The sequence below is a fragment of the Oncorhynchus kisutch genome, unplaced genomic scaffold (genome assembly GCF_002021735.2).
Source record: "Oncorhynchus kisutch isolate 150728-3 unplaced genomic scaffold, Okis_V2 scaffold1076, whole genome shotgun sequence".
NCBI classification, from domain to species: domain Eukaryota; kingdom Metazoa; phylum Chordata; class Actinopteri; order Salmoniformes; family Salmonidae; genus Oncorhynchus; species Oncorhynchus kisutch.
This window is the reverse complement of record NW_022263021.1, coordinates 1,466-16,539: the sequence shown is the minus strand read 5'-3', so window position 1 is coordinate 16,539 and position 15,074 is coordinate 1,466. Positions and strand designations below refer to the sequence as shown.

General features: G+C 44.2%; 1 pseudogene; it reads left to right on the top strand.

Annotated features, from left to right (window-relative positions):
- Window positions 1-3,724: 3,724 nt before the first annotated feature.
- On the top strand, window positions 3,725-13,153 carry LOC116364447 (solute carrier organic anion transporter family member 3A1-like; annotated as a pseudogene).
- The last annotated feature ends 1,921 nt before the right edge of the window (window positions 13,154-15,074 follow it).

Below are 15,074 nucleotides of genomic sequence, written 5' to 3'. Positions count from 1 at the left end.
CCTCTTCAGTGTGGATGGGGTAGAGCAGACATTAACCCTGGTTGATGTACATGTCAGAGCCTCTTCAGTGTGGATGGGGTATAGCAGACATTAACCCTGGTTGATGTACATGTCAGAGCCTCTTCAGTGTGGATGGGGTATAGCATACATTAACCCTGGTTGATGTACCTTTCAGAGCCTCTTCAGTGTGGATGGGGTAGAGCAGACATTAACCCTGGTTGATGTACATGTCAGAGCCTCTTCAGTGTGGATGGGGTAGAGCAGACATTAACCCTGGTTGATGTACATGTCAGAGCCTCTTCAGTGTGGATGGGGTATAGCAGACATTAACCCTGGTTGATGTACATGTCAGAGCCTCTTCAGTGTGGATGGGGTATAGCATACGTTTTCAACAACAAAGACTGCACTTCCAGTTTGTGTTCTTTACTCTGTTGAACTCTTTTGTATTCATTCATAATTTGCAAATAAATTCATTAAAAATCCTACAATGTGATTTTCTGGATTTTTTTTCTAATTTTGTCTGTCATAGTTGAAGTGTACCTATGATGAAAATGACAGGCCTCTCTCATCTTTTTAAGTGGGAGAACTTGCACAATTGGTGGCTGACTAAATACTGTTTTTCCCCCCTGTAGGTACAGCTGCAATGATCTGTGAGCTGCTTTGATAGCCGATGCTTAAAGTGGCCTAAATCACATTTTATTAGTCACATGCGCCGAATACAACAGAGAAATGCTTACTTACGAGCCCCCAACCAACAATGCAGTACAAATAAGAATAAGAAATAAAAGTAACAAGTAATTAAAGAGCAGCAGTAAAAAAGCAATAGCGATACTATATACAGGGAGTACCGGTACAGAGGCAATGTGGAGGCTATATACAGGGAGTACCGGTACAGAGGCAATGTGGAGGCTATATACAGGGGGTACCGGTACAGAGTCAATGTGGAGGCTATATACAGGGGGTACCGGTACAGAGGCAATGTGCGGGGGCAGCGGTTAGTTGAGGTAATTGAGGTAATATGTACATGTAGGTAGAGTTATTAAAGTGACTGTATAGATGATAACAACAGAGAGTAGCAGCAGTGTAAAAGAGGAGGGGGGAGGCATTGCAAATAGTCTGGGTAGCCATTTGATTACATGTTCAGGAGTCTTATGGCTTGGATGTAGAAGCTGTTTAGAAGCCTCTTGGACCTAGACTTGGCACTCCAGTACCGCTTGCCGTGCGGTAGCAGAGAGAATAGTCTATGACTAGGATGGCTGGAGTCTTTGAAAATTTTTAGGGCCTTCCTCTGACACCGCCTGGTATAGATGTCCTGGATGGCAGGGAGCTTTGCCCCAGTGATTTACTGGGCCATACGCACTACGCTCTGTAGTGCCTTGCGGTCGGAGGCCGAGCAGTTGCCATACCAGGCGGTGATGCAACCAGTCAGGATGCTCTCGATTGTGCAGCTGTAGAACCTTTTGAGGATCTGAGGACCCATGCCAAATCTTTTCAGTTTCCTGAGGGGAAATAGGTTTTGTTGTGCCCTCTTCACGACTGTCTTGGTGTGCTTGGACCATGTTAGTTCGTTGGTGATATGAACACCAAGGAACTTGAAGCTCTCAACCTGCTTCACTACAGCTCCATCGATGAGAATGGGGGTGTGCTCGGTCCTCTTTTTCCTGTAGTCCACAATCATCTCCTTTGTCTTGATCACGTTGAGGGAGATGTTGTTGTCCTGGCACCACACGGCCAGGTCTCTGACCTCCTCCCTATAGTCTCGTCGTTGTCGGTGATCAGGCCTACCACTGTTGTCATCTGCAAACGTAATGGTGTTGGAGTCATGCCTGGCCGTGCAGTCATGAGTGAACAGGGAGTACAGGAGGGGACTGAGCACGCACCGCTGAGAGACCCCTGTGTTGAGGATCAGCATGGCGGATGTGTTGTTACCTACCCTTACCAACTGGGGGTGGCCCGTCAGGAAGTCCAGGATTCAGTTGCAGAGGGAGGTGTTTAGTCCCAGGGTCCTTAGCTTAGTGATGAGCTTTGATGGCACTATGGTGTTGAACGCTGAGCTGTAGTCAATGAATAGCATTCTCACGCAGATGCTCCTTTTGTCCATGTGGGAAAGGGCGGCCTGGAGTGCAATAGAGATTGCATCATCTGTGGATCTGTTATGGTGGTATGCAAATTGGAGTGGGTCTAGGGTTTCTGGGATGATGGTGTTGATGTGAGCCATGACCAGACTTTCAATGCACTTCATCGCTACAGACGTGAATGCTACAGGTCGGTAGTCATTTAGGCAGGTTACCTTAGTCCCTGTGCCCAAGAACACTAGGGTGGTCTGCTTAAAACATGTTGGTATTTCAGACTCGGACAGGGACAGGTTGAAATTGTCAGTGAAGACACTTGCCAGTTGGTCAGCACATGCTTCTCAGTGCTAGAGGCGTCACTACAGACCAACACTCTGTGTTGTGTAATTTTAATTAGGATGCTGCCACAACTGAAGGTCTGCTAGTTGAATTATTTTTATTTGCCCTGCACACAAAGAGACAACACACATTATGTTAACCCTTGGCGCGGTCCTATCTCTCAGGCACCTTGCTAGCTGGAGGTCAGGCAAAAGAGAACCAAAAGGAAATAACAGGTGCTGCGTGCACACATTCAATGCACAACAGCACACCATACAATACAAGCAAAATGATACAGGACATCATTCAGACAACATAAAGACATACCTGCACACGAAGAGACAACACACATTCAGTGCACAACAGCACACCATACAATACAAGCAAAATGATACAGGACATCATTCAGACAACATAAAGACATACCTGCACACGAAGAGACAACACACATTATGTTAACCCTTGGCGCAGTCATAGCTCTCAGGCACCTGCGCAAGCACATGGACACTCACTCAAACACTGTCCCAAGTACTCACACGTTACAATAGATACCCTAGTTAGGGAGCTTTGTGAAACTTGTTAACATAAATCTTTATATTGTCCACAATGTAACACATTTATGGTAGCATAACAGTACATTGTGTAACATTATGACGGTTTTATATTGAACAATTTCGGAAAATATACAAAACTTTTACAATCACATGTATGTACAATATTGATATGAAAAGTGTTTGTACACCAAAGAAAAACATTAGCTATGCAGCTGTAATTAAATACAAAAATACATGGAATTATTATTATTATTATCAAATTATTAACATTCCCTCTTGACCTGGCCTATTTGAATTGGTCCTTGTGTGCAACTTGGTGCATAATCACAACAAAATAACAATACCAAGGCTATATACAGGGGGTACCGATACCCAGTTGGGGGTACAGGTTGGTCGAGGTCATTTGTGCATGTAGGTAGTGGTAAAGTGACTGCATAGATAAGAAACAGTGAGTAGCAGCAATGTAAAAACAGGGGGGCAGGCAATGTAAATAGTCTGGGTAATCTCGTAAAGTTGAATATAGTCAGGAATGGATGGACTACTTAAATGTAAGATGTGATAGAGATGAAAGGGAGAGCAGAGAGCTAGAGAAATGGACAGAGAAATGGAGAGAAATAGGCAGAGAGAGCGAATTAGGCAGAGAGAAAGAGGGGTAGAGAGAGAGAGCTTGGGGGTGGTATTTTGGTGCAGGTTATCCAGCTGCACTGAGAGAGGTGGCTACGTAGTAACGCAACACGCACGGTACGGTGTGTGATCATTGCATTTCTCTGTGAAAAACAACCTGCACGATATGGAGACTGTCCGCTGTTATGGAATTTGATCATTGCCGCGGTTAGAGATATCAATATACCGTCGGCGGAAAAAACAATGTCCTTCAACGTTACGTCTGATGGGGGGCATTCATTCCTGCTGGAGCTGAGTCGACGCACCAGGGATGTTTAGAAGCCGCCCGGACCACCAGACCAATAAGGTCTTCAGAATAATGTATTGCCGTTTTCCGACCATGTTTATGTTGTGTGGACATACTGTAGCAGGGTTAATAATTCGAACCGGCTAGTGACAGCTAGTTCTCCTGCAATAGACTAAGTTATCTCGCTGGAAATGGTCATCATTAGACTGGATCTGTGTAGCTTCCAGCCGTACCTTTTCTGAAAGGATGCAGGTGAAAAATCAGATCTGTACAGAGAGGAGTACCGAAGACCCCGAACACGATGATAACCAGAAACATACTTCATGTTTTTCTAATATCAAAATATTTCTAGTATCGGAATGTGCGCTGATGCTGGCGCAGGGGACGGTTGGCGCGTATCTGGTAAGTTATCCTCTCAGAACGCTGTCGAACGTCCCAACCTTCCAGTGTTGGGAAATCATGTTTGTTCCCCTTCACATGCGATGTAGGCGCTTTTCTTTTGGTGAGAAACTGTGACGTTAGGTCAAGTGGCCCTTACACACGGAGCTCGCCAGAATCAACGTTCATGCACAACAATGTCGCCGGCGGTGTTGTTTTGTGTTCACATGAAATCAGGCTCATATCACGGAGCCTTCCAATTTCCACTGTCCATTGATTTATAACGCATACGCATCAGGTTAAGAGACTGCACCAGTAGAATGGTTGCCACGACACGTAACAACGCACAAACACGTTTTTGACCGGTTCACCAGGTGACATCTGGTCTCAATATAAAATGTGTATTTTGATGGCAGTTAGGCTACATCTTCTTAACAGATTATGGGCCTCTGTCGTGAGGCAGGCAGGTGGTATTCAGCAGTGGAGCACCAGCATCACATGGCTGATACTGTATTTATGACAGGCCTCATCAGTATGAACCTGCAGATAAACCAACACTGCTTTTGATTATAACTGTTGGAACTAGCTGGGGCTATGATACCCATGGTGAATAATAGATTTGTTGAATAACTGTTGTTGTACCACCAGACCCCCCTCCTAATTTCAGTTGACATATTTTCAATAATGCAGATGTGGGCAATTTGATTTGAGGTGTTGGGCTGGTCTGTAGTGCAGTGCTTAGTGTACAATTAATAGTGTCCCCTTATGTCCAAGCCCCCTAACCACAAGTGGTGGAAAAAGTACCCAATTGTCATACTTGAGGAAAAGTAAAGATACAGTGCCACATTTCAGGCTTCAAACATAAAGATATAAAACTGTATTTTTTTGTGAAGAATCAACAACAAGTGGGACACAATCATGAAGTGGAACGACATTTATTGGATATTTCAAACTTTTTTAACAAATCAAAAACTGAAAAATTGGGCGTGCAAAATTATTCAGCCCCCTTAAGTTAATACTTTGTAGCGCCACCTTTTGCTGCGATTACAGCTGTAAGTCGCTTGGGGTATGTCTCTATCAGTTTTGCACATCAAGAGACTGACATTTTTTCCCATTCCTCCCTGCAAAACAGCTCGAGCTCAGTGAGGTTGGATGGAGAGCATTTGTGAACAGCAGTTTTCAGTTCTTTCCACAGATTCTCGATTGGATTCAGGTCTGGACTTTGACTTGGCCATTCTAACACCTGGATATGTTTATTTTTGAACCATTCCATTGTAGATTTTGCTTTATGTTTTGGATCATTGTCTTGTTGGAAGACAAATCGCCGTCCCAGTCTCAGGTCTTTTGCAGACTCCATCAGGTTTTCTTCCAGAATGGTCCTGTATTTGGCTCCATCCATCTTCACATCCATTTTAACCATCTTCCCTGTCCCTGCTGAAGAAAAGCAGGCCCAAACCATGATGCTGCCACCACCATGTTTGACAGTGGGGATAGGGTGTTCAGGGTGATGAGCTGTGTTGCTTTTACGCCAAACATAACGTTTTGCATGGTTTCATCTGACCAGAGCACCTTCTTCCACATGTTTGGTGTGTCTCCCAGGTGGCTTGTGGCAAACTTTAAACAACACTTATAAGAAATGGCTTTCTTCTTGCCACTCTTCCATAAAGGCCAGATTTGTGCAATATACGACTGATTGTTGTCCTATGGACAGAGTCTCCCACCTCAGCTGTAGATCTCTGCAGTTCATCCAGAGTGATCATGGGCCTCTTGGCTGCATCTCTGATCAGTCTTCTCCTTGTATGAGCTGAAGGTTTAGAGGGACGGCCAGGTCTTGGTAGATTTGCAGTGGTCTGATACTCCTTCCATTTCAATATTATCGCTTGCACAGTGCTCCTTGGGATGTTTAAAGCTTGGGAAATCTTTTTGTATCCAAATCCGGCTTTAAACTTCTTCACAACAGTATCTCGGACCTGCCTGGCGTGTTCCTTGTTCTTCATGATGCTCTCTGCGCTTTTAACGGACCTCTGAGACTATCACAGTGCAGGTGCATTTATACGGAGACTTGATTACACACAGGTGGATTGTATTTATCATCATTAGTCATTTAGGTCAACATTGGATCATTCAGAGATCCTCACTGAACTTCTGGAGAGAGTTTGCTGTACTGAAAGTAAAGGGGCTGAATAATTTTGCACGCCCAATTTTTCAGTTTTTGATTTGTTAAAAAAGTTTGAAATATCCAATAAATGTCGTTCCACTTCATGATTGTGTCACACTTGTTGTTGATTCTTCACAAGAAAATACAGTTTTATATCTTTATGTTTGAAGCCTGAAATGTGGCAAAAGGTCGCAAAGTTCAAGGGGGCCGAATACTTTCGCAAGGCACTGTACCTTAATAGAAAAAGTCACCAAGTAAATTCCAACTTGAGTTAAAGTCTAAAAGTATTCTGTTTTAAATATACTTAAGTATCAAAAGGAAATGTAATTGTTAAAGTATACTTAAGTATCAAAAGTAAAAGTATGAATCATTTAAAATTCCTTAGTTTAAGCAAACCAGACGGCACCATTCTCTTGCTTTTTAATTTAAGGATAATTAGGGACACGCTTCAACACTCAGACATACAGTTGAAGTGGGAAGTTTACATACACCTTTACATACACCTTAACCAAATATATTTTTCACAATTCCTGACATTTAATCCTAGTAAAAATTCCCTGTTTCAGGTCAGTTCGGATCACCACTTTATTTTAAGAATGTGAAATGTCAGAATAATAGTAGAGAAAATGATTTCTTTCAGCTTTTATTTCTTTCATCACACGTGTGTCAGAAGTTTACATTCACTCAATTAGTATTTGGTAGCATTGTCTATAAATTGTTTAACTTGGGTCAAACGTTTCAGGTAGCTTTCCACAAGCTTCCCACAATAAGTTGGCTGAATTTTGGCCCATTCCTCCTGACAGAGCTGGTGTAAGTGAATTAGGTTTGTAGGCCTCCTTGCTCGCACACGCTTTTTCAGTTCTGCCCACGCATTTTCTACAGGATTGAGGTCAGGGCTTTGTGAATACCTTGACTTTGTTGTCCTTTAGCCATTTTGCCATAACTTTGGAAGTATGCTTGTGGTCATTGTCCATTTGGAAGACCCATTTGCGACCAAGCTTTAACTTCCTGACTGATGTCTTGAGATGTTGCTTCAATATATCCACATAATTTTCCTGCCTCATGAAGCCATCTATTTTGTGAAGTGCACCAATCCCTCCTGCAGCAAAGCACCCCCACAACATGATGCTGCCACCCCCATGCTTCACGGTTGGGATGGTGTTCTTCGGCTTGTAAGCCTCCCCCTTTTTCCTACAAATATAACGCTGGTCATTATGGCCAAAAAGTTCTATTTTTGTTTCATCAGACCAGAGGACATTTCTCCAAAAAGTACGATCTTTGTCCCCATGTGCAGTTGCAAACCGTAGTCTGGTTTTTTTATGGCGGTTTTGGTGCAGTGGCTTCTTCCTTGCTGAGTGGCCTTTCAGGTTATGTCGATATAGGACTTGTTTTACTGCGGATATAGATACTTTTGTACCTGTTTCCTTCATCATCTTCACACGGTCCTTTGCTGTTGTTCTGGGATTGATTTGCACTTTTCTCACCAAAGTGCGTTCATCTCTAGGAGACAGAACGCATCTCCTTCCTGAGCGGTATGACGGCCGCGTGGTCCTATGGTGTTTATATTTGCGTACTATTGTTTGTACAGATGAACGTGGTACCTTCAGGTGTTTGGTTACCTTTCGGTTACTGGCCCAAAGCTCTAACCACTAGGCTACCTGCAGCCCCATATAGACCTAGTTACTATGGTGTCAGAGTACTGGCTAGGCCAGAGAGCTGTATTTGTAGAACTAGTTACTATGGTATTAATCTAGACTATATTTGTAGAACTAGTTACTATGGTATTAATCTAGCACTGTATTCTGCTGTTTTTCCAAACTTTTGACTGGCACTGTTTTGACTTACAGTCTAGGGTTACACCCAGCAGTTTAGTCTCCTCAACTTACTATCTAGGTTTACACCCAGCAGTTTAGTCTCCTCAACTTACTGTCTAGGGTTACACCCAGCAGTTTAGTCTCCTCAACTTACAGTCTAGGGTTACACCCAGCAGTTTAGTCTCCTCAACTTACAGTCTAGGGTTACACCCAGCAGTTTAGTCTCCTCAACTTACAGTCTAGGGTTACACCCAGCAGTTTAGTCTCCTCAACTTACAGTCTAGGGTTACACCCAGCAGTTTAGTCTCCTCAACTTACAGTCTAGGGTTACACCCAGCAGTTTAATCTCCTCAACATACAGTCTAGGGTTACACCCAGCAGTTTAGTCTCCTCAACTTACTAAATCGCCACATTATTCAATAATAGATGTAGATCATGATATTAGAACCCAAATGTTGACCAGAAGGCCCTAGATCAAATCAAATTGTATTGTCACATGCACCGAATACAACAGGTGTAGGTAGACCTTACAGTGAAATACTGAATACAACAGGTGAACAGGTAGACAACAGGTAGACCTTACAGTGAAATGCTGAATACAACAGGTGAACAACAGGTAGACCTTACAGTGAAATGCTGAATACAACAGGTGAACAGGTAGACAACAGGTAGACCTTACAGTGAAATGCTGAATACAACAGGTGAACAGGTAGACAACAGGTAGACCTTACAGTGAAATGCTGAATACAACAGGTGAACAGGTAGACAACAGGTAGACCTTACAGTGAAATGCTGACTACAACAGGTGAACAGGTAGACAACAGGTAGACCTTACAGTGAAATGCTGAATACAACAGGTGAACAGGTCGACAACAGGTAGACCTTACAGTCAAATTACTTAACAAGCCCTTATAAGAGGTTGTGTTCAGCGCATTTGACAAATAAAGTGTGATTTGATTTGAGATGTCAACCTTATAGGCTCCTCGTCTCCCCCACACTACATACTACAGATATCCCTCTCCTCCACACTACATAGACAGATATCCCTCTCCTCCACACTACATACTACAGATATCCCTCTCCTCCACACTACATAGACAGATATCCCTCTCCTCCACACTACATAGACAGATATCCCTCTCCTCCACACTACATAGACAGATATCCCTCTCCTCCACACTACATACTACAGATATCCCTCTCCTCCACACTACATACTACAGATATCCCTCTCCCCCACACTACATACTACAGATATCCCTCTCCTCCACACTACATAGACAGATATCCCTCTCCCCCACACTACATAGACAGATATCCCTCTCCTCCACACTACATAGACAGATAGCCCTCTCCTCCACACTACATACTACAGATATCCCTCTCCTCCACACTACATACTACAGATATCCCTCTCCTCCACACTACATAGACAGATATCCCTCTCCTCCACACTACATACTACAGATATCCCTCTCCTCCACACTACATACTACAGATATCCCTCTCCTCCACACTACATAGACAGATATCCCTCTCCCCCACACTACATACTACAGATATCCCTCTCCTCCACACTACATACTACAGATATCCCTCTCCCCCACACTACATACTACAGATATCCCTCTCCCCCACACTACATAGACAGATATCCCTCTCCCCCACACTACATACTACAGATATCCCTCTCCACACTACATACTACAGATATCCCTCTCCTCCACACTACATAGACAGATATCCCTCTCCTCCACACTACATACTACAGATATCCCTCTCCTCCACACTACATAGACAGATATCCCTCTCCTCCACACTACATACTACATATATCCCTCTCCTCCACACTACATAGACAGATATCCCTCTCCCCCACACTACATAGACAGATAGCCCTCTCCTCCACACTACATAGACAGATAGCCCTCTCCTCCACACTACATACTACAGATATCCCTCTCCCCCACACTACATAGACAGATAGCCCTCTCCTCCACACTACATACTACAGATAGCCCTCTCCTCCACACTACATACTACAGATATCCCTCTCCTCCACACTACATACTACAGATATCCCTCTCCTCCACACTACATAGACAGATATCCCTCTCCTCCACACTACATAGACAGATATCCCTCTCCTCCACACTACATAGACAGATATCCCTCTCCTCCACACTACATACTACAGATATCCCTCTCCTCCACACTACATACTACAGATATCCCTCTCCCCCACACTACATACTACAGATATCCCTCTCCTCCACACTACATAGACAGATATCCCTCTCCCCCACACTACATAGACAGATATCCCTCTCCTCCACACTACATAGACAGATAGCCCTCTCCTCCACACTACATACTACAGATATCCCTCTCCTCCACACTACATACTACAGATATCCCTCTCCTCCACACTACATAGACAGATATCCCTCTCCTCCACACTACATACTACAGATATCCCTCTCCTCCACACTACATACTACAGATATCCCTCTCCTCCACACTACATAGACAGATATCCCTCTCCCCCACACTACATACTACAGATATCCCTCTCCTCCACACTACATACTACAGATATCCCTCTCCCCCACACTACATACTACAGATATCCCTCTCCCCCACACTACATAGACAGATATCCCTCTCCCCCACACTACATACTACAGATATCCCTCTCCACACTACATACTACAGATATCCCTCTCCTCCACACTACATAGACAGATATCCCTCTCCTCCACACTACATACTACAGATATCCCTCTCCTCCACACTACATAGACAGATATCCCTCTCCTCCACACTACATACTACATATATCCCTCTCCTCCACACTACATAGACAGATATCCCTCTCCCCCACACTACATAGACAGATAGCCCTCTCCTCCACACTACATAGACAGATAGCCCTCTCCTCCACACTACATACTACAGATATCCCTCTCCCCCACACTACATAGACAGATAGCCCTCTCCTCCACACTACATACTACAGATAGCCCTCTCCTCCACACTACATAGACAGATATCCCTCTCCTCCACACTACATATCACAGATATCCCTCTCCCCCACACTACATACTACAGATATCCCTCTCCTCCACACTACATAGACAGATATCCCTCTCCTCCACACTACATAGACAGATAGCCCTCTCCCCCACACTACATAGACAGATATCCCTCTCCTCCACACTACATAGACAGATATCCCTCTCCTCCACACTACATAGACAGATATCCCTCTCCCCCACACTACATATCACAGATATCCCTCTCCTCCACACTACATAGACAGATATCCCTCTCCTCCACACTACATACTACAGATATCCCTCTCCTCCACACTACATAGACAGATATCCCTCTCCTCCACACTACATAGACAGATATCCCTCTCCCCCACACTACATACTACAGATATCCCTCTCCTCCACACTACATAGACAGATATCCCTCTCCTCCACACTACATACTACAGATATCCCTCTCCTCCACACTACATACTACAGATATCCCTCTCCTCCACACTACATAGACAGATATCCCTCTCCTCCACACTACATAGACAGATATCCCTCTCCTCCACACTACATAGACAGATATCCCTCTCCTCCACACTACATACTACAGATATCCCTCTCCCCCACACTACATACTACAGATATCCCTCTCCTCCACACTACATAGACAGATATCCCTCTCCTCCACACTACATACTACAGATATCCCTCTCCTCCACACTACATAGACAGATATCCCTCTCCTCCACACTACATAGACAGATATCCCTCTCCTCCACACTACATACTACAGATATCCCTCTCCTCCACACTACATAGACAGATATCCCTCTCCTCCACACTACATACTACAGATATCCCTCTCCTCCACACTACATAGACAGATATCCCTCTCCTCCACACTACATACTACAGATATCCCTCTCCTCCACACTACATAGACAGATATCCCTCTCCTCCACACTACATAGACAGATATCCCTCTCCTCCACACTACATAGACAGATATCCCTCTCCTCCACACTACATAGACAGATATCCCTCTCCCCCACACTACATAGACAGATATCCCTCTCCTCCACACTACATAGACAGATATCCCTCTCCTCCACACTACATAGACAGATATCCCTCTCCTCCACACTACATACTACAGATATCCCTCTCCTCCACACTACATACTACAGATATCCCTCTCCTCCACACTACATAGACAGATATCCCTCTCCTCCACACTACATAGTACAGATAGCCCTCCTCCACACTACATAGACAGATAGCCCTCTCCTCCACACTACATAGACAGATAGCCCTCTCCTCCACACTACATAGACAGATAGCCCTCTCCCCCAAACTACATAGACAGATAGCCCTCTCCCCCCACACTACGTAGACAGATATAACATTGTGTTTCTAGGTGAGTGTTCTGACCACCCTGGAGCGCCGCTTCAACCTCCAGTCCGCCGACGTGGGCGTGATCGCCAGCAGCTTCGAGATCGGCAACCTGGCCCTCATCCTATTTGTCAGCTACTTCGGCGCAAAGGCCCCACCGGCCGCGTCTGATTGGCTGTGGGGGCCTCGTCATGGCGCTGGGCGCGCTGCTCTCCGCCCCTGCCAGAGTTCCTGACCCACCAGTATGAGTATGAGGCCGGGGATGGGTGGCACGCAGAGGACGGGAGGGATGTGTGTTCCAACATGACCAGGACTGAGGGCAGAGACTCTGCCTTCCTGTGTGGGAACAAGTCCAACACCAACATGATGTACCTGCTGCTGATAGGGGCCCAGGTACTGCTGGGGATCGGGGCAACACCAGTACAGCCTCTAGGGGTGTCCTACATAGACGACCACGTCAAGATGAAAGACTCCTCTCTGTATATAGGTGAGTATATCAACCTTATATAATTTGCATATTAATAACAGAACAACTGTTACTCGTCTCTGTATATGGAGTAGGACCACACGCATTAGGAAGAAAGTAGTGACTCGTCTCTATACTGTATATAGAGGTCAGTTAACTACCACTCCCTAACCACAATAACCCCTAACCACAATTCCAGCAGGTTCTCTCTGTATATACTGTAGGTGAGTAGGACCACACACTTTAGAACAAAATAACTCGGAGCACCTCGCTGAAACGTTCAACCAGCCCGTCAGTTTGAGGGTGGTAAGGGGTTGTGCCATGCTGTCTGTGATGCTGCTTTATGAGCTTAGAGTTGAATTTGGTTCCCTGATCAGTGACAATATAACCTATTGGAACATGACTAACTACTTGTTAGTTTTCCTGTGATGTGTTTGGAAAAGCACACCATAGGGCAGAGGTAGGTAACTACATTCAGCCTAGGGCTGATTCATGTCAGAGTAGATGGTTGGGAGAATGGAACATAATAATAAACACTCTAAATTGACCACAATTCAATTGACCCAAAAATAGATTGTATTTGAATATAACAGTAATTTCATAGCTTGATTACATTGAGACGCGATCAAATTTCTTTTTTTCTCTGGATTCCTGGCGGTTTTTAGACTTTTTGGACCAATTATTATTGTAATGTTTTTTTGCAAAAAGCTTTGGGGGGCCCCAAAACAAATGACTGGCAGGCCGATTTTGGCACGAGGGCTGCCAGTTGCCAACCCCTGCCATAGAGGTTAAGTGCTGAGAGAGAATGACGAGGACAGTAACAGATGGTAATGAGGTAATTTACCATCAGCACAACAGGCAGAATACAGTGGCTAGTATATGTGAAGAAAAATTTCAATTCAACACTATATCATAATGAGTCCATTCTTTACAATATTATCTGGCTCTAACTAACAAGTGCTATCCCTGGATTAACTCTGTGGCTCTAACTAACAAGTACTAGCCCTGGATTAACTCTCTGTCTCTAACTAACAAGTACTAGCCCTGGATTAACTCTGTGGTTTCTAACTAACAAGTACTATCCCTGGATTAACTCTGTGGCTCTAACTAACAAGTACTAGCCCTGGATTAACTCTCTGTCTCTAACTAACAAGTACTAGCCCTGGATTAACTCTGTGGTTCTAACTAACAAGTGCTATCCCTGGATTAACTCTATCTCTAACTAACAAGTACTAGCCCTGGATTAACTCTCTGTCTCTAACTAACAAGTACTAGCCCTGGATTAACTCTCTGTCTCTTAACTAACAAGTACTAGCCCTGGATTAACTCTGTGGTTCTAACTAACAAGTACTATCCCTGGATTAACTCTGTGGCTCTAACTAACAAGTACTAGGCCCTCGATTAACTCTCTGTCTCTAACTAACAAGTACTAGCCCCTGGATTAAATCTGTGGCTCTAACTAACAAGTACTAGCCCTGGATTAACTCTGTGGCTCTAACTAACAAGTACTAGCCCCTGGATTAAACTCTCTTGTCTCTAACTAACAAGTACTAGCCCTGGATTAACTCTGTGGCTCTAACTAACAAGTACTAGCCCTGGATTAACTCTCTGTCTCTAACTAACAAGTATAGCCCTGGATTAACTCTCTGCTCTTAACTAACACGTACTAGCCCTGGATTAACCTGTGGTTCTAACTAACACAGTACTATCCCTGGATTAAACTCTCTGTCTCTAACTAACAATTACTAGCCCTCGATTAACTTTCTATCTCTAACTAAGAAGTACTAGCCCTGGATTAACTCTGTCTCTAACTACAAGTACTATCCTGGATTAACTTCTGTGGCTCTAACTAACAAGTACTAGCCCTGGATTAACTCTCTGGCTCTAACGAACAAGTACTCTCCACTGATTACTCTCTGGATATAACTACAAGTACTAGCCCTGGATTAACTCTGTGGTTCTAAC